Source organism: Balaenoptera ricei, chromosome 11 (assembly GCF_028023285.1).
Source record: "Balaenoptera ricei isolate mBalRic1 chromosome 11, mBalRic1.hap2, whole genome shotgun sequence".
Lineage (NCBI taxonomy): Eukaryota > Metazoa > Chordata > Mammalia > Artiodactyla > Balaenopteridae > Balaenoptera > Balaenoptera ricei.
The window spans coordinates 77,865,684-77,884,427 of NC_082649.1; the positions used below are offsets into that span (position 1 = coordinate 77,865,684).

The window sequence follows — 18,744 nt, forward strand, 5'->3', positions numbered from 1 at the left end:
CACGACCATACATCAAATAAGGGGCTGAGCTAGGACATGAGCCCCATCTGTCTGACTCCAAAGCCAGGCCTTGTAAGTGGTGTAGCTGGTACAGTGGTGAGCATAGCTGCCTTCCAAAGCCAGCCCTTGGAACCACCAATGACACTCCTTTACTGAGTAGAAGCATCAGGGTCCCTGTGCAGCAGACCATCTAAATCAGCACACATCAACATGACAGCATGAGAAGAAAATTTTCTTTGTCTTAGGTTACAAAAAAACCTAAAAGGAGATGATTTGGGCAGAGTGAGAAATTCCTTATTTCTCCATAATGTTTTTCATATTTTGAGATGTTTGTGGTTCTTTCCATATCCTTGTGCAACTCCTCTCAATCTCATTATGGATGCATTTGGCTTTCCTATTGCTATGTCTTCACAGTCACCATATAGAACCTTGTACCAGCTGGTCACATTTCTTCAGAGACTTATTCCCTAGATCAGGGGTTGGCAAACGTTTTGAACAAAGGGTCAGATAGTAAATATTTCAGGCTCCGCAGGCCCCGCATTCTCTTTTGCAACTACGCAACTCTGCTGGTATAGCATGAAAGCAGTCAGAGATGGTATGATATTATAGATGATATGAATGAAAGGGCAAGGCTGTGTTCCAATAGAACTTTATTTACGGTCACTGAAACTATCATTTTCATGTGTCACAAATTATTATTCGTCTTTTTATTTTTTTTAACCATTCAAAAATGTAAAAACAATCCTTAGCTCACGAGCCACACAGAAACAGGCAGCAGGCTAGATTCGGTTGATGGAGTGACATTTGCTAGCCTCCGTCCTACATGACAAGGCGTCCTATGTTAAAGGCATTTGCCATAACGCAAAGTTTTGTCATGTTCAAAGATCTCATCTGGCAATGGCTCCATGCTCAAAGAGCAGAAGTATCCGCAGGTACCAGTGTGTCAGAATCACTTGCCTTCCCTAAAACCACTTTTTAATATTTTACACATATTCTCTAAAAGTATCCGAGTTAAATCTCCAGCTCTCTAGGAAGTATTAGAAAGAATAATATCAGTATAAACTGATATTTTAAAACATTTCATCTCACACAGTTACAATGTATTCCATCTTATAAACTTTTCTTGAGAAAGGATTCTAGCATCTGGGCTCTGAAAGGGTTCTTAAAGGTCATAAAGGCCAGTTGTTTTCAAAAGGCATTCTCCAGAGCCTGCAAGGGCCTTACTGGTATCTGCAGAAACAGCCCTACAAAATGGCCTGGGGTTAAGGAATCTAGCAGGGGTGTGCTGGAGCTGGCTCCCACTGGCTCATCAGAACTGCGTGTTACATTTTCAGGATTTTGTGAGCCCGCTGATGTCAGGTTGATAAACTGAAATTGGCCATGGCGGGAGCATTTGCCCCGTGGAAATCCCCAAATCCGCCAGTGCTGCATATCAAGATTTTTTTCCCCCTGAGAGCCAGTTGTTAAGCATTTATCAGCACACCACTGCCCATTACCCCCTTCCAACAAAGAAGCTCCTCTTAGATCTGTTTTACACACACACACTCACTCATGAACTAAGGAGGCAATATCAGTGAGTCCAGATGAAGGTAGGTAGTATTGCCCCGAGCCATAAACAAGTGGATACAGGATCAAGCACTGTTTTGCATAATCCTTAAGTCACTGCTCCCTTTGGAACCCCAAATGCACTCTCATTTTGTATTAAATATGGTCAACTGAAGACTAAGGAATTCAAACATTTTGCCCAGGACTAAAGATTTATCAGAACCTATTGTCTCCTCTAATTATATTTGTTCATCTAACATGGAAAAGGAGAAAGAAATTACAGAGGACCTCACTCCATTGTACAACTGTGATCCAGAATGTGCCATTTCCACTTCCGTGTAATGCTAGCTAACTATCCACAAAGCTCCAGCCCACTTCCCTTTTTCTTTATTTTTGCTATTGCTGAATGAAGATCCTTTCAATGTAATAACTAGCAATGCCCTAATGTTCCTGGACTATATGTGTTTGTTTTTAGGCAGGAGGCTCTCTGATTATTCTTGGTTCTTGGTCTCACTCCACTAAACTACATGAGCCCATAAACCTATTCTACAGAAATCATTTTGAATTTATTTTTTCTGTATTTGCTACCTTCATCTTAGTTTTGCATCACTTCAGGCATCAACAAAACCATTTTAGTACAGCTCTTTCCCTTTAGCTTTGCAAGATTAGAAAATAAAAAGAACATTTACAGTTACTAGTTGAGCTGGAATATCTAAAGGGGGATTATGTCCCTATTTGTCAGTAAATATGATAACAGTTCATATAAGAGTAGGCTGAAGCTGAGTGGTCATATCTAATTCTGAAACAAATTTCTCTCTAAGTGTTAGAAAAGAATACACAGGACTCGAATGTTCCTGAAACTTCACAACAACATATTCATGCATGATCAGAAATGTGTAGACTCTAATAAATCTACCTCTCCAATCTTCAGAAAGCAATTTTTGGAGCCAGACACAGATGTATTTCGTTGGAGTTCTATTGAAACTCTTTACATTATATGGCCATGGTGGTATTCACCCTGGGGTTATTCATATACAATTTTAATTATTTATTTATGGACTCACATGGTGTTATTTTTCATTCAGATCCATAGCTAGTTACACATTCTGCAACAAAATATTTAAATGAAATTCTGAGACTCACAAAGTCTTGCAGTGAATGCAAGAAAGATCCATCAATACTCTGTGAGTCAACAGAGGGCACCTACAAGTTAAACCAGGCTTGGTACTCAAATGCACATCTCAACATAAAGCTACCACTTCAATACATAAATTCTAACTCCAGTTGCTTTTCAAGACAAATATTCCAGTAACCTGATTTTTCTACTTCTTTGATTGGTTCACAAGTAATAGAGCAGAATCAACTATCTAGAACCCGTTCATAGTCTATGAAAATATTTTCCAATCGGGGTTCTGTGTAACACTATTATGAGAGAGATTACAGTTTCTCTAGTATTAAAAAAAAAGTTCTGAATTTGAGTAAGTCTGGGAGATGCTGAGTTTAGCCATTTTTTCCTTCCTTGTAGAGTTCTCAGAGTCTTTAATATGCTTATGTGCACTGAGATTCCCCCAAGAAGGGCAATATAGTGTACAGCATTTTCCACACATTTTATTTTATTTTATTTATAAATTTATTTTATTTTATTTGTTTTTGGCTGCGTTGGGTCTTCGTTGCTGCTCACAGGCTTTCTCTAGTTGCGGTGAGCAGGGGCTACTCTTCGTTGCGGTGCGGGGGCTTCTCACTGTGGTGGCTTCTCTTTGTTGCAGAGCATGGGCTCTAGGCATGAGGGCTTCAGTAGTTGTGGCACGTGGGCTCAGTAGTTGTGGCATGCAGTCTCTAAAGTGGAGGCTCAGTAGTTGTGGCACACAGGCTTAGTTGCTCTGCAGCATGTGGGATCTTCCTGGACCAGGGATCGAACCCGTGTCCCCTGCATTGGCAGGTGGATTCTTAACCACTGTGCCACTGTCCCTTCCACACATTTTAAACTGAAAGAACTTCCTTCTCATGGAGCACCTCAAGATACGAGTGTCCCAAGAAACACACTCGGGAGAATGCTGGATCATAGTACACAGCTGAGATTTAAATATGAGCGCCAAAATTAGAGCAATAGAGAGAGGGGAGAATCATCTGAGATCCCTCTCACGTGAGCACACCTGCAGCAGTGAGATTAATACAACAGAGACTTCTGAGTTCTTCCTTACCTATTTCCAGACCCTATCAGAGAAATAAAGAAAGGGGGTCAGGGTGAGAGCTCAGCAGGCCTGTAAGATAACCTCTCCCCAACTATTTGATAGTCCCCCTGACTTACCATTTACGCATCAAAATAGTCAGATGTGTGCTAATTCATCAAAAACTTCAAAGTTAGGAATTAAAAAAAAAAGATCTGAGTTTCATTTGCAGTTAAGGAGAGTCAACTGGAGACAGGAATTCAAACATCCTGCATAGGAAGGATCACAAATTAGAGAAAAGACTTCCTTCCATCTAAGCTCTATATAAGAAAAGTAATTGCCTGATATATATTGGGATAAAGAAAGGAATTTTTTAAAATGTTTTGTTTTGTCCCTACAGTTTGGAGGTAAAACAACAGTAGAGATGAACAAGCCATATAGTTCAAGTTTCTCATTTCACAAATGGGAAAACTGAGGCTCAAGGAATTTAAAGGTTTGATCAAGGTCATGCAAGATATTAGCTAATGGCAGATTTGGGACTGCTACTCAGATCTCTTGACTAATGGGCCCATTGAGCTAAAGGAAGGGACTGACAAGCCCATGTGATTATCTGTTTCTATTTCCTGCCCCTTTATTAAAATAATTAGCCATTATTTATTGAGCTTCTGATAAATGCCAGGCAAAGTGCTAAGCTGTTTAATATGTTCTCTCATTTTATCTTCTGACCATGGTAATGTGGTCAGTTTTATCCTTATTTCACAGTTATGACACAGAAGTTTCATACTATGTCCATCATTACACAGCTTGCCAGGGGTAGAATATGTATCAGGAGGCAAGTCAGCCTAACTCCAAAGCCCATGCACTTCACTTGACTTTCTCTTTTTTCCCATCCCTCCCCCACCAACCCCACCACCACCCTGCTTCTGCCACTCCTTCTCCTTCCATTTCCATTTAAAAGCAGTTGTGATTAAAATCAAAGGTCGGCTGCCCATAACTTAATTCAAATGTTCTTTCTTCCTTGCTTTCAGACAGTTACTATCTTCCATCATCCACATCGACCAAGAAGGATTTAGGCTGAGATGAGTGTGCATAAAATAATCTGGGTCTCCCACAAGTTGGGCACCTTGGAGGGCCATTCTCTTAGCCCTTAAGGAAACTGAACTTGGGTCATATTTCCTTTCTCCCCACATCTGCTAAAGATCAACTGATACAGAATGCAAGAAGTTGCTAATAAGTTATTACTGATTTCTTTAAAATATTTCATCAATAAAGGATGCACACAGTCAAATGACTTTGGAATCTAGGGACAGGATCTGAAAAATACCATCCTCTAAATTTCTCAGACAGGAGACAGGGAGGCGTGTACAGATAGATCATCTGCATCAGAATCCCCTGAGACTGGGGCCTCACAATCCCATCGCAGATTAAGTCAGTCAGAATCTCTGAAGTGGAACCCAGGACTCAGCATTTGAATAAGCACCCCTGGCGGTTATAATTTACACCAAAGTCAACCTCACCTAAGAAATGACTTGTAAGTGTGTTGCTTATAGGACTCAGGTGTTTCCCAAGCTTCCTTCAAGAAACCAGAGTTCAGCTACAGGAGTGGGAGACAATGTCTGCTGAGTCCAAAGAGAGTTATGAAAACATTCTGGAGAGAGACTGCTCTCTGGGGTGGATGAGATCTGCGTGGCAGATGACTCTGGCAGGAGATCATCCAGAACAAGGCTATGCAACAAGACCACCTTCCTTGGTGCTAACTTTAAAATTAACAAAACTCTGGGGCTTCCCTGGTGGCGCAGTGGTTGAGAATCTGCCTGCCAATGCAGGGGACACGGGTTCGAGCCCTGGTCTGGGAGGATCCCACATGCCGCGGAGCAACTGGGCCTGTGTGCCACAACTACTGAGCCTGCGTGTCTGGAGCCTGTGCTCTGCAACAAGAGAGGCCGCGATAGTGAGAGGCCCGTGCACCGCGATGAAGAGTGGCCCCCACTTGCTGCAACTAGAGAAAGCCCTCGCACAGAAATGAAGACCCAACACAGCCAAAAGTAAATATAAAATCAACAAAACTCAACAAGAAACTATTTGAGCATCATTTTAACTTTTTTTCGTAGAAAGCATAAATCATGCAAGCACAAGGTAACACATTCAAATAGATGCAAAGCACTTAAAGTAAAAAATGAGTCTTCCTCCCACCCCAGCCCTTCCAGGCACAAGCACCTGTCTCCTGCACTTCAGAAATGCACTTTGCGGAGTAACACATATATGTGTGTATTCCTTTCTTTTAATACAATGGAAGGAGCCCATTGTACAGATAGCTCTGTATCTTTCATTTTCACCTCAGTAACATATCTTGGAGTCCATTTTCTACCTTACATGTACATATATATTACATATATAATTCTCTTTAACAGCATCACAGTTTTATATCATATAAATATACCATAAATCATCTGACCAGTTTACATTGGATAGATATTGAGATTTCTTTGATTCCTAGAATGATGCTACAGGGAACACTGTTATTCATATGTCTTTGCCCACATGTCAAGATTTATCTTGAGGATAAATTTATACAAGCAAAATTGCAAAGGCAAAGGATACATGCATTTTTATTTTTTCATTATTTATTTTTATTTATTTACTTATTTATTTTAATTTTAATTTTTGGCTGCATTGGATCTTAGTTGCAGGATCTTCGTTGAGGCACACAGGATCTTTTGTTGTGGTGCGTGGGCTCTTTGTGGCAAGCGGTCTTCTCTCTAGTTGTGGCGTGTGGGTTTTCCCTCTCTAGTTGTGGCACGCAGGTTCCAGAGCACCTGGGCTCTGTAGTTTGCGGCACACAGGCTCTCTAGTTGAGGCGCATGAGCTCAGTAGTTGTGGCGCGCGGGCTTAGTTGTCCTGCGGCATGTGGGGTCTTAGTGCCCCGACCAGGCATCGAACCTGTGTCCCCTGCATTGTAATTCTTTACCACTGGACCCCCAGGGAAGTCCCAAAGGATATATGCATTTCTATATGAGATATTGCCAAAATTTCCCTCCAAAGAGGTTGTAGCAATTTAAACTTCTATTAATGGCATACGATACTGCTTGTTTCCCCCACACCCTCACCAGTACAGTGTATTTCTGATTATAATTTAATTTGCCACTGTGACTTCTTACTGGAGAAAGTGCTGACCGGATAACATGAATGTAACTTGGCAGCTATATTTCTCCCGGAGAATTAATACACTGGCATTCTAATTTATCATCTTCTTGTGAGTTAGGTAAGCATGAGTTGGTGGCCTTGACCCTTTTCCACTCTGGGTAAATGTACAAACTTCAGTTTCTAGACTTGCAAACCTAGGTAAATAGTAATGCACCAAGAAACTACACATCTACGAGATTGCTGAAAGGAGTCCTCGTTTAATTTGCTCTTTGAAAATTTAGCAATAAATTTCAAAACTAAACTATTTCTTCTCATCAGTTAATCACTTAAAATGTAAGTAAACTCTGAAAACTTTAAAAATGACTATAAACAAAATTTCCTAGCTCAAGTCTGCAAGAGGGGAGGAACTCTGTTGGATGCCTTGGACCAAACCTCCTTAATGGACAGAAGGAATTAGGTTCAAACAAAATCTACCATACTCAACACTCTGCTTCATGGATTCAAAAGTTAATCAAAATTCATACTACAGATGTTGTCACTGATTGTCACAACAGAAAATCAGAAGCCCTCCTCACCCATCACCTCTGTACGCTACCTACAGGGAATAACAGACAGTGTGCTGCTTCTTCCAGTAATTCTTAGGATGTTATCGATTTATTATTTATCTTTCACTAAGTCCATGCACTTAGGAGGAAATAGAGTATAATATATATGCACTTTCAGAAAACTGCTTTAATGAGTCTTTCAGAAGTGCCTGCTTTGCAACAGAGAATTACTTAAGCACTGGAAATCCAATCAACTAATATTTATTTTGCAACTTCTATGCACATGCCTAAAAATTTTACCCCATGAGTAAAATAAGTCCCTCTGGAAAAATACATTAATTCAACACATATTTCCTGAGTATTTACTATGGGCCAGGCACTGAGCTGGCACCATTGCTCCCAAAGGAAATAAGGCAGAGTCCCTGCCCTTGAGTTAGGAATAGCCAGATGCAAGATACAGCCAAGTCGACAGATGACTTAGAGCACAGGATATACATAGCAGGATCACAGAAAAAAAGAGCTCTTAATCAAGCCTTGAGGAAATCTGGGAGGCTTCTAGGAGGAGGCAATCTAAAATGATTCCTAAATAGGATTCAGCCAAGAGAAAAAATGCACAGAATCAAGGAAATACTGCTTTACCATAGAAGTCCACCTAAACCAAATGAAAGTTGACAATGGGATGGTATCCACCAGATATACCGTGAGCCAGGGTTAGAATAGATGCAGCCTTCATGACAGAAAACAAACCTCTAAAAAGTTTTCTGAAAATCTGAGGCCTCCAATAAGAATAAAAGAAAAGCTTAGCACCACACATGCACATGCTCAAACTGAAACATATTTTTCATTACAAATACCAATACCACACATTTTCACCAACTCTGAAAAATCAAACGGACATTTTACAGATTCTAGAATGTGCTCCCTAATTCCCTCCCTGTGTCCCCACCCCCATTAAACTGCAGCATGAACGTCTGGTTTTGAGGCCCACCTTCTCAGCACTTAAAACTTTCAGAATCTAATTAGAGATAGTCATAGAGGAAGAGGATAGGCTTGATGGACTGAGATATATTTTCTGTCCCTGGTGTTTATATTATTTTGACAGCAAGGAGGCCTAAAGTGGGAATTGGTTCGAAGCAAACTCCCCGAAGAATATCAACAAGTAAAAATAACCACTGAGCTGTATAAATCCACTTGCTACAAACTCTTACACACACATAATAACCAGGAATGAAGTTTAATCCTTATAGGAAAACAATGAAAAATCCAGGTATGCTGATTTGGCCCTCCCCACATCTTAGAGGACTAAAGTTAGCTCTTCAATATGCTATGCTAGGAAACAAGATGAAAATAGCAAACAGGAAAATGAAATGAGCCTTCTGAGATTCATTTGTTAGCTTGTTCATTCAAATATACTGTAGGAGAGCGTGCTTTCCATAAAGAAATTATTCAATTTTGAACACTAACTTGTGCTGTTTGGGGAAGAATTGCCTGGCTCTAGCTAATAGCAGACATTTCCAAGAGTCTCAGATTATGTAGCTTTGGGAGAAGAAAGAGTTTGGGTAGGCTGAAGAACAGGAACATTTACTTCCACCATATTGAAGTGATTTAAGAGGTATCAATTTGGGTTGCTACAGTCACTCTAGTTATGTGGTCTATGTTCCAAGTGGAACAGCTTCCAATGTGTTCTTTTCAGAATTTAAGGGAGGGAAAAGAAAAGGAAAATCAGATTTCAAACCTGTCCTTTAATGAAAGGCTGTTAAAGTGATTTATCTTAACAAAGTGACTTTCAAATTAGAAGCTATATGTATTCTTATAACATTTTGAATTCCACACATCCTATCAAAAATTAGGTTAGAAAAACTGTTTATACATATAAATATATACATGCTCATATAATTTTATATATATACACATATAATTATATATATACATATATATATTATAGATACGCCACGTATTTGTGACATAATAATTTATCAAGATGCTGAAAGGAAAGGCAAAGAAAAAATATAGTCTATTAGTTAGAAATAGATATAACTATATAACTATACAATACTATATACAGACATACGGACACACACAGACACAAACACACTTCAAAATAACAGTGGTTTAAGCAGACATATTTTTATTCTCCCACATAAGTCTGAGACCAGCAGACCAGAAGTGGTCTGGCCACTAGCTCTGCAGACATCTAAAACCAGGGCTACTTCCAGATTTGTGTTCTACCACCCCTAGGGTATGGTCCTTGCTTTCATGGTGTGAGATGGCACTCCAGCCATCCCATCCACTGTCTAGGCAGCAGGTCAGAGGCGGGGCAGACATCCAACCTTTAAGAATATGTTTTAGCTGTTGCATGTATCACTTCCCCTCACTCCCACCGGCCAGAATTTAGTTACACAGCCACACTAAGAAGCAAAGAGGGTTGGAAACATAGTCTTTATTCTAGGCAGTTAGGTAGGCTCACAGAAGCAATACAGCTGGGTAATTTAAGAAGGAAAAGCATCACATGTAGGAATGTGACCTGAGTATGGAGAGAGTGAGGGGAATCTTGTCCTCTTCCAACTCCCAGCATTGGCAGGTCTCAGCGTGGTCGCTGTGTATGTGCCTGGGGTTCAGCACTGCCCTGACGGCTATAGCAAAGGTCCTGGGGAAGTGCTTGGCATGTAAGAAGTAAACTGCTGCAATAGCAAAGCCTGACCTTGAATTGATGGTTCAGACTAGGACAATGCGCAGCTTGGCCGTCACCAGGGTGTCCTGAAGACCAGAGCCTTTCTCCAAGTTCTGGGGAACTGATAACGTTTCAGTAGGTGGGCAAGAATTGTTCTTCTAGTAGTAATCTACAGTTGGTTACACTTAGTTGTACTCTCTCACTTTGCACCCTTGAGACCACAGGCAAGACTGTTTTTGATCATAAATAGGGAAAGAAGACCCATTTTTTTGTCCTTATGATACTACCTAGCCCAAGGAAAGTATTACTTTGAATTGATATTATAAACAAAGCTCTAACCCAGATGACATGACACTTTTTCCCTGCGCATTACTTTATACATGCAACACATATCACTGAAGAAAAGTGTTTAGAGTTTCTACCAGAACAACAGACCTGAAATTAGTGCTGAAAAACATTCACAGCCAGAATTTTACCCCTGTGCCCTAGTTTTCTACATTGGTAACTTTCAATTTTTGCTGCTCAATGAAATTAATAAATAGCTTAGTAATTTTGAAAAAATACACTCGGAGTACATTATAGCTCTGTGTTAATTGGAAATGACTGTCATCTCCAACTGTCTGACACCATGTTTGACTTTCTGTTACTCCATTCTTTTACCTTTCCCTTGAACAAAGCAGAGGGATATCCAAGTACATTTCTTTTAGGAACACACTGCCCTTCCTTTGAGCTGACATCTCTAGAATTAAGAACTCAGAGCCAGCCAATGTGCAAAAACACTTCTCCCCAGTGCCACATTCTTAGGTGGGTCAGAAAGTCTATCAAGTTGTACTTCACGAATAAAACTAATTCCTATAATATGAGATGGGAAGCTGCATTAATATTTCTAAGACCAAATATTCTCCCTCAAGTAATATAAATTTATAGCTATGACTTTTCCCAATGCTCTATCGACTGTTCATGGTATATGAAAGTAATTAGGCTGCTCTGAAAGCCACAGCTGCATTGAGAACTATATTTGAGTAAACACAAAAGAAAAGTACTTTGAGTGTTACTTTTAATGTTTCCATAAAAGTTAACATCTAGAAAAATATTGTTTCCAGTTTATGTTTAGAAGCCAGCTCCCTTAGTTACTGAAAGGGGATGTATGAAAGTCTGTGGAAACAAAGTGTACTGGCATCCTGCCACATGGAATAGTGCAGAATTCTGTGATAATTCAGATCTGGCCAGGCCACAACTCAAAGCATGTCCTGCAAAATACAGTACCTACACCCAGTGAAAATGACCTCTGCAACTCTAACCCATGAGAGACTGAATACACAGGGATGATGGCCAGACTATATATAAAAAGAGAACTCTGACCCACAATCTGCAGCAACCATTCCAGGAAGCCAAACCACAACCTCTGTAACAGTTGGCCCCAAATGGTCAGTACTTAATCTATAGTGCCTGGTTTCCCCAGTTTTTGCTCTGGCCTCCAACACAGGACCAACCAGAGAAAGCTAAATAACCTCCCCTAACCAACCACAGAGGATGTCCTGCTTCTATCTAGCCTGGCTCCAGCTTCCCCATGTCAACAACCTCTAGTCAGGGCACACCTGAAGCTCTCACTTCTTTCCTCTCTAAAGCTTCCACTTCCATGATTGCCTCCGAGTCTCTGCCAAGTGCAGGTAACGGTGGCAGACTCCCTTGCATTAGCAAGCTCTGGCTAAATAGCCTTTGCTTGTCCTCATTCGGGTGGGCTTCGTTTATTTCCACACCCTGTTCTCCCTGGTGTCTCTCTAGCCCGCTGGGCCCTGTGCTAGGAGCTCCCTCTGCTTTCTCCTCTTCATCTTACAGCATCTTCACTCTTCCCTGCTGCCCAGGGCTGTCTTTCCGGAGATGAACTGCTCCTCCTCTATTCTAGGCTGATACTTCCAACTGCATTTTTTTTTCAATATTTCTCCTCCTCCTTCCTGAACCCTTTGTTGCCATCTATTGTGTCCTTTCCCGTGTCCCACAGACGTCACCAGGACAGCGGGGGAACAGTCACAGGGCATACACTACGCTAAGCACGGTGGAGCTACTGTGAGGACAGGATATGAAAAGTCAAGACCTTGGCCTTGCCAAGAAAAGGGATCATTACAGATTGATTGACCTGCATTAAATTTTGAGCCCAAACTGGGCAGCCAATCTGGAAGCTAAGAAAAAAAGCAAAAAGCCAGGAACCAATAGCAACCGACTGAGGGGTCAGAAGTGACCAGTATCAAGACAGTGGGGTGGACAGAGGTAAGCCAGGAGAAGAGGAATCAGAGGAAAGAGAAACCTCATCAGGAAGAACGCAACTGTTCAGATTAAGCCGAGGACACCATGTCAACCACTGTTTTCTTTATACTGAGCTCTGGGACCTCAGCAAGCCACATCTTAAAGAAAAAGCATGTGGAGGGTCACCAAGCATTTCTGCCCAAAATATATTTTCCTTTGCAATACAGTCTCTAGTTAAGCATACAAATCCCACACATAAGTGTAATAAAACACTTCTCACCAACTTCCTCTTCCAAGGCTCAGAACATTCTCTTCTTTCCATTTTGTCTTTGGTCTCCCATTTTCTGTTGATTCCTCTACTAATCCTTATGTCTTCTCTTTCTTACAAATAAGTGTTCTCACTCATGTTAAACTTGCAAGTTACCAACTTCTTTTTCTCCTTTCTTTAACCACAAACATTCTTGAAGGAATCTTCTGAACACCCAATCTTCACTGTCTCCTCAGCCAAATACAATGTTGGCTTCTTCCCTCTGCCATTCTAATAGAATCGCTTTCCAAGGTCACTAATGACGACCGCGGGCCCAAATCTCATGCTGTCCTGCAGTCCCCACATGCTGCAGGACTCTCTTGGTCCATCTTGACTTTTCGGGCACCACACTCTCCCTCAGGACCCTCCTTCAGCTCAGCTATTTCTTATTCTTGCAGTGCTGCCCAGTTCCCTTTCCCATCCCCCAGTCTCCTCTGCTTTGGAAACTTGACCTTGTCTCCAAAATCCATGCCGAATTGCCATTTCCTCTGTCTCTCCAGAAACAGACAACACCAAGTCCTCCTTTGTTGTTCTTGGTGTTTGAGTCAGTGTCCTATGCAGCCTCATAGTAAGGTGATCTGCACCCCTGTGTTCTATTCTCCCTTAGCCTGTTAGCTCCTTGCAGGTAAAGACGAAGTCTCACCCAGGTCTAAGAATAGAACTGGACACATAACAGGCATGGGCTCTGGAGTCTGGCTACTTACACAGTAAGTATGACAACAGTGTCTACCTCACAGAACAATGCCCAGCATGCTGGCTGTTATCATCATTATCATCAAGAGAGGAGAGTTAAATTCTACTGAACCTAATAATGTGGAAAAAAAGTGTATTATCCCCCTGTGAATTTTCTACTGTATGATTTCAGAAATTTCATTTTTTTTAAAAAAGTGCTTCTAGTTACCTGGAAGACATGAAAGCTCAAATTTATTTCTGGTGTTCTCAGTTTTGTACAAGCATACTGTTTCTTAAATTATTTTATACGGTACTATCCTCACCTCATTTTCTGTACTCATGGAGAAAGAAAGCCTGTAGAACCACTGTATGCCTATTTATCTTAGAAGGAAAAGGGAAGGAATACTAAGGTAATGAGGGGAAAATAGGGGCAAGTGCAAAGAAAATAGTCACAGGTAACTTTGGACAACATTGGTATTGGGAGAAAGGATCAGTAGAAAGATTTTTCTCACAACCCTACATCCCAGAGCCCTAAACACTTTCCCTGACTTCCAATAACAATAGTGAGAACTTTTGTTATAAAAGTATTTTTATGGCAGCTAACAAGTATTAAATGTTTAATCATTATAACATATGTAGGAGAACAGTATTGTTATTTTATAGATAAGAAACTGGGGCTCACAGATGTCCAATAGCTTGCTGAAAGTCCTGTATCTAGAAAGCAGCAGAAATAGACTTGAACTCTGATCTTTCAGACTCAAGAACACTTACCCATTTTTAACCATGTCCACACTACCTCCCCAAAAGTGTTGTAAGAAAATAATCAGTCATCATCCAAAGAAATTATACAGCTCTTTCTCCATGACAAACATGGGGTTAGAGGCTCCAAGTGAAGCCTAAGCCTAAATCCTCAATCTCCAACACCAAGGAACTGACAGGGGATTAAGACCATCAAGCGTTCACATTAAAGGGTCACTCTTGACTCCTCTTCTAATGAAGTTTAAATGGAAGCTCACTCTTTAAAACCTATGTTATCAACTTAACTTCAAAGCTTCATTCTTTTTGCTTTACCCAGACCCCATCTTGAAGTTCCAGTGGCCCAGCCTATACAATGTGTATGTGAAGGAGATAAAACAACCAAGATACTGAGCAAGGAGCCCCAGTCTAATTGGTGAGAGGAACACCACCACCACCACCACCAGATTGCCAGATGCAAAGAAAGAAAGAACACAACAGAGGTACAAAATAAAGGAGTGTTCACAGCTATTGGTATCAGTAAGGCTTCACAGAGAAATTAGCATTAGAACTAAGAATGTTTAGATCACATTCTTTCATCTTAAAATTGCAAAAGGGTCTAGAAAGATGTACCATAACTACCTACCAACCAACTGCCATAGTAGAAATTTAATTCCAGCCTTCATATTGCAGAGCCCACCAAAACTTAACATTCAGAAACAATTAGATGGGGTTTTTTTTTGAACAATTAAAAGAGAGGACATCTTCCAGATTAATGGATAGCAATTGAGTAAATGTGTTCTTTTGCTTAGAAATCCCAGAAAAAATTATTGGCATAAAAGGTAACCATCAAGTAAAATGTCGACCATTTTTCAAATTGTGTTTTCTCTCCACTCAGAGTTATTAATAAACTTATCACATTTTGGTTAAAATATTTGTTCACAGGGAATACTAATTTTCCCCAAATGATTAGGGTTATACTATTTAAAAATGAACTTCATCAACAGACATTAATTTGGTTGAGTTTTTGAACATAGGTAATTCCACTGGGCAACGAAAGTTACTTAATACTCTTCCATCTTTCACAAGAGCAAAGAAAAGCAACTTCATTTTAAATGTTTAATTAGAATTAAAACCAAGTTTCATAATGATATACCACACTGCCAGCAAGTAATAAAGATAAACATCTTTGCACATTATCAACACTAAGAAACGCTGTCAAATTTTGCTTTGCTTACAGATTGCAGGAAGAAACTTCTAAAGTATTAAATGGCTTTTCAGATACCACTTTTGCGTTTGGAGGTGGTTTTTCTTTTTTTTTTTAACAGCTTGTGGTTGGGGTCATTTGAGGCATTAGAGTTTTGACGGTGACATTTCCTCATAATTGAGAGAAGTTTATGAGGTTCAGACATAATCGTGTGTGCCTTTAGCCAACATACTGTTCACATTTTGTGAGAAACTGCTGATGCAGTCTGATGAAACTGTTCCAGGGATGCCAAATCGCCAACAGATGTGCTTGTCTGCCAAGGGATTTCCCTTGGAATGTTCTAACTGTCTTCTATCTGCTTAGAGAAAGTTCATTTAAAATCTGTTAAAATGTATTAATGCGCAGTGTCGCATAATACCTGGCTGTGGGCATGCTGGCAAAAGAGATGTTATGGAAAGACTTGCACTGGGGTATCTCACAAAAACTTAGAGATCCATTCAAAGCAGAAGACTCCCCTGCCCCCAGCCTTCCGTGAGGGAGGGCTCATCCAGTCTGCATAACTTACATTGCATAATTCCATAGAGTATGAGAACAAAGAGGGGCTCATCTATTCCGCCACACCCATTTAAGATATGTTTGTTATTGACACTGCAGTCTAGAGAGATTAAGCAACTTGTCCATAGTCACATGGTCAGTTGTCCAGTGACAAACAATGTGGTCACTTGCAAACGCCCATTTGATTAAGAAAGCAAAAGGTAGTTCTTACCTGTCAGTCTTGCACAAAGGATGTGAGGCTCTGAGGGGGAGCAGAATACACTATCCCCCCCCACCCCCCCACCACCCCCACAAAATACACCACTTGGTATATAGATTATTTTGAGCTGAAGACAATCAACAGAGTCAGAAAGAGCTGTTTACCTTCCCCTTAACTGCCTAAAAGAATTTAGATAGAGGATCTGTACTAGGAAGAGAGCTAATATCAAAGATAACTTTTTATATTAGAAAGACTTCTCTGCAAGGCGTGGCTAACAGTTGTTTACCAAACATCTGCTCTTCTCATCTTCCTGTTATTCATCTTCCTCCCCTTTGAATTCCTAGATCCCTACTCCCTTCTCCTTAGCTCAGAAGGGCATATAAGTCTTAATTGTCTGCCTTTGGGTCTCACGTCTTTGGGGCTCCTGTATGTAGAAAATTTATTTTTCTTCTGTTAATCTGTTTTGTGTCAATTTAATTATTAGACCAACCAAAGAACCTAGAAGGGAAGAAGGGGAATGTTTTCAGCCCATACAACTCAAAGATAAGATCCTTTTGAGTATGGAGCTAAAACTTTAAATTATTACCAAATCAATGTTTTTGAAAATTTCTATCGTGACTATTATGCAGGAATCTAATTTCAAAAACTTCATTAGAGTTACAAACTTAACCATTAAGAGAAGGATTAACATGACTTTCTTTAGTGAATTAAAATTGACTTCTGGGTGTTGATACAAGGGTAAGACAATATCACAATGACTGTACCTTCAAGGAAGTAAAATGCTAACTTCTTTAGTTAAACAAAGACAAGGGAAAAAAAAGGAATGCAATACTCAAAGTCTGAATGAAACCAGTATATATACTCATTGCTGGATTAATGTGAATGTTCATCTGCCAACTGAAAAGTATAATGAACAGCTATTGTTCCTGCCTATCTAAACTCCCTTTAGGGTTGGATTTCTCCACCCCAGCACTATTGACATTTTGCATCAGATAAATTCCAGGTTGTGGAGTGCTCTCCTTTGCATTGTAGATATTTATGCCCTCCACCCATTAGACGCCAGTAGCATCACCTCTCCAGTCATGACAGCCAAAAACGTCTCCAGATGTTGCTAAATGTCTCCAGGTGGTGGTGGGTGGCAAGGGGACAAATCAATCCCTGGTGAGAACCACTGCTTTAAGGGAAAACCCCTCCTTGCTGCACTGGCCGGCCTGCCATTCACATCATATGCCCAGTAGTTACTTAGACCTCAGTAATCTCCTGGCCAGGGCCTTCCCAATGTCCACCAATCTGTCCTGCTGAGGGCACCAGTTGCCAGCTCTTCATCTCCAGAACTTGTTCTTTAATCCCATATTCTACCCAGCATCCCCTCAAACCTCATTTCTTTTTTTTCCTACCTAAGTTATGCAAAGCATACAACTATAACAACCAAGGAAATCTACCTGATAAAAAGCTAAGTAGATGGGCTTCCCTGGTGGCACAGTGGTTAAGAATCCACCTGCCAATGCAGGGGACACAGGTTCGGGCCCTGGCCGGGGAAGATGCCACATGCTGCAGAGCAGCTGAGCCCGTGCACCGCAACTACTGAGCCTGCGCACCGCAACTACTGAGCCTGCGCTCTAGAGCCCACGAGCCACAACTGCTGAGCCTGCATGCTGCAGCTACGAAAGCCTGCGGGCCCTAGAGCCTGTGCTCCGCAACAAGAGAAGCCACCTCAATGAGAAGCCCGCACACCGCAATGGAGAGTAGCCCCCGCTCACCGCAACTAGAGAAAAGCCCGCCCACAGCAACGAAGACCCAGTGCAGCCAAAAATAAAATAAATTTTTTTAAAAAAGCTAAGTAGGGCTTCCCTGGTGGCGCAGTGGTTAAGAATCTGCCTGCCAATGCAGGGGACACGGGTTCGAGCCCTGGTCTGGGAATATCTCACATGCCGTGGAGCAACTAAGCCCGTGAGCCACAACTACTGAGCCTGTGCGTCTGGAGCCTGTGCTCCGCAACAGGAGAGGCCGCAACAGTGAGAGGACCGTGCACCGCGATGAAGAGTGGCCCGCGCTCGCCACAGCTGGAGAAAGCCCGCACACAGAAACGAAGACCCAACACAGCCAAAAATAAATAAATTTATTAAAAAAAAAGCTAAGTAGAAAATAATTGTTTTCATTCATGTTGGTAAAAAAAAAATTAATGTATTTGTTGTATATTAATAGTAGAATAAGGCAGGAACATAGAATCACACCCCCCCCCCATAACAAATTAACAAAAATAGTACGGAAATAGCATTTTTAAAGGCTAAAATTTTACCAGCAGCTATAAAACCAGCAAAGTGCTATAAGCTGATGCTAGAAATTTTTAAACTATAAGCTAAGAAAAGAAAATGAAGTTCTGGTAAAGTTATCTCCTTAATTCTTCCTACCCCAGCCCTACATACACCTAGAGGCAACACAAAAGAAAGAAAATAGACAGAATTCTAAGAATTCTCAAAAATACCCTAAAATTTGTAAAGGTACAGATGGAGAGAAGGGAAGTGATTAGAAAACCTGGACAAATTCAAGGAATACAGCTTTATTACAGAAGCTCCTACATATCATTTTAAGACCTTGTCAGGAGGATTGGGCCAAGCTTTTCTGGAGCTAAGGGACGACTGTGGCTCTGAGGTAGCCCTGGAGATATAAAGATAAACAAAACAAAACAAAAGAAAAAAACCTGGTTCTTGCCTGGCACACAGTTCAATGGAGGAGTAGACATAAGAAGAAA

The 18,744-nt window shown here is 40.8% G+C and overlaps 1 protein-coding gene across 23 annotated transcripts in view; it reads right to left on the minus strand.

The window, feature by feature from the left end:
* The window catches only part of FHIT (fragile histidine triad diadenosine triphosphatase), a 1,501,610-nt gene that overhangs the window by 842,449 nt on the left and 640,417 nt on the right, over positions 1 to 18,744 (minus strand). The gene's annotated exons all lie outside the window — the stretch shown is intronic.